Here is a 2,512-nt window from a genome sequence, read left to right on the forward strand (position 1 = left end):
TTCCCACAATGAAAAAAGTGTACAAAATCAGGATACCATTTAAGCAAATATTTTTGAGTGCCAGGCAGTGTCAAAGTTGAATAAAAGGAACAAGGCTCTCGTTTGCATGAAACAGTATAAATTTAAGGTGGACATCATAGTGACTTGGCCTACAAATATTGTGAAATGACTACTACAGTAAATTTAGTTAACATCCATCATCTCATATAGATACAAAAAAAAAAAAGTGTTTTTTTTCCTTTTGATGAGAACTCTTACAATCTATTTGCCCTCAACAATTTTCTTGTATACCATACAGCAGTGTTAACTATAGACATTACATTGTACATTACATCCCCAGTACTTAGTGATGTTATAACTGGAAATTTGCACATTTCGACCTCTATCCATTTCCCTCATTCCCCAACCCCTTTCTCTGGTAACACAAATCTGATCTCTTTGGATTTTTTAATTTATTTTTTTAGATTTCAGATGTGAGATCATACAGTATTTGTCTTTCTCTGTCTGACTTATTTCACTTAGCATAATGCCCTCAAGTTCCATCCATGTTTTTGCAAATGGTAGGATTTTGTTATTTGTTTATGGCTGAATAATATTCTATTGTATATATACCATATTATCGTTATCTATTCATCCATTGATGGACACAGGTTATTTTCATGTCTCGGCTATTGAAAATAATGCTGCCATGAACATGGTGGTGCAGATATTTCTTCGACATAGTGTTTTTGTTTCTTTCAGATAAATACCCACAAGTGGGATTACTGGATCATATTTTAGTTCTGTTTTTAACTTTTGAGGAAACCCCATTTTGTTTTCCATAATGGCTATACCGGTTTGCATTCCCACAAGTGCACAAGGGTTCGCTTTTCTCTACACCCTCACCAACACTTGTCATCACTTGTATTTTTCATGATAGCTATTCTGACTGGTGTGAGGTAATATCTCATTGCGGTTTTGATTTGTATTTCCCTGATGACTAGTGGAGTTGAGCATCTTTTCATGTACCTGTTGGCCATCTTTATGTCTTCTTTGTGAACATGTCTATTCAGGTCTTTTGCCCATTTTTTAATCAGGTTGTTAGTTTTTCTGCTATTGAGTTGTATGAGTTATTTTGAATATTAACCCCATATCAGATAAATGAATTGCAGATATTTTCTCCTGTTCTGTGGGTTACCTATTCATTTTGTTGATTGTTTCTTTTGCTGTGCAGCAGCTTTTTAGTTTGATGTACACTTATTTATTTTTGCTTTTATTGTTTGTGCTTTAGGTATTGTATCCAGGTAATAGCTGCTGAGGCCAATGTCAAGGAGCTTTTTCCCTATATTTTCTCCAGGGAGTTTGATGGTTTCGGGTCTTACATTTAGGTCTTTTATCCATTTTGAGTTCATTATTGTGAGAGGTGTAAGATAAGGGTCTAGCTTTATTCTTTTGTATACAAATATGTATTTTTCTCAGCATCATTTGTTGACGAGACTATTTTTTATTCATTGAGTGTTCTTGGTTCCCTTATAAAATATTAGTTGGCCATATATCCTGGGGTTTTTGTCTGGGCTCTCAATCTATTCCATTGCTCTATTGGTCAATTTTTATTCCAGTATCATACTATTTTGATTATTATAGCCTTGTGGTAGAGTTTGAAACAGAAACTCTGATGCCTCCAGCTTTGTTCTTCTTTCTCAAGATTACTTTAGTTATTTAGGGTCTTTTGTGGCTCCATACAAATTTTAGAATTTTTTTTTTCTATTTCTGTGAAAAATGCCTTTGGAATTTTGATAGAGATTGCATAGACTCTACAGATTTCTTTGGGTGATATAGGCATTTTACCAATATTAATTCCTCCAATTCATGGACCCTGGATATCTTTCCATTTATTTATGTTTTCCTCAGTTTCTTTCATCAGAGTCTTGTAGTTGTCTGTGTACAGATCTTTCACCTCCTTGGTTAGATTTATTTCTGTTTTATTGTTTTTGATGCTATTGTGAATGAGATTGTTTTCTTTATGTCTTTTTCAGATGTTTTGTTGTTAGTATATAGAAATGCAACTGTATTTTGTATCCTGCAATGTTACTGAATTTGTTGATTATTCTAGCAGTTTTTTGGTGGAGTCTTTAGGATTTTCTGTAGAGTACACAATATTATCTGTACACAAAGACATTTTTAGTTCTCCCTTTCCTATTTTGGATTCCTTTTATTTGTTTTTCTTTCCTGATTGCTCTGGCTAGGATTTACAGTCCTATGTTGAATAGGAATTGTGAGAGTGGACACCCTTGTCTTGTTCCTGATCTTAGAGGAAAACCTTTCAGACTTTCACCATTGATTATAGTGTTGGCTGTGGGTTTTTCATATATAGCCTTTATTGTGTTGCAGTACCTTCTATATCCAATTTGTGAAGCATTTTTATCATAAAAGGATTTTTAACTATGTCAAATGTTTTTTCTATGTCTATTGAGATAATTGTATGATTTTTATCTTCTATCCTGATGATACTGTGTATCAATCACATTGTTTG

The 2,512-nt window shown here is 33.4% G+C and overlaps 1 long non-coding RNA gene across 1 annotated transcript in view; it reads left to right on the forward strand.

Annotated features, from left to right (window-relative positions):
* LOC309655042 overlaps nt 1-2,512 on the forward strand; it is a 305,351-nt gene that overhangs the window by 244,316 nt on the left and 58,523 nt on the right. The window lies entirely within an intron of this gene.

Source organism: Balaenoptera physalus (genome assembly GCF_965194825.1).
Source record: "Balaenoptera physalus genome assembly, chromosome: 2".
In the NCBI taxonomy this organism is placed as follows: domain Eukaryota; kingdom Metazoa; phylum Chordata; class Mammalia; order Artiodactyla; family Balaenopteridae; genus Balaenoptera; species Balaenoptera physalus.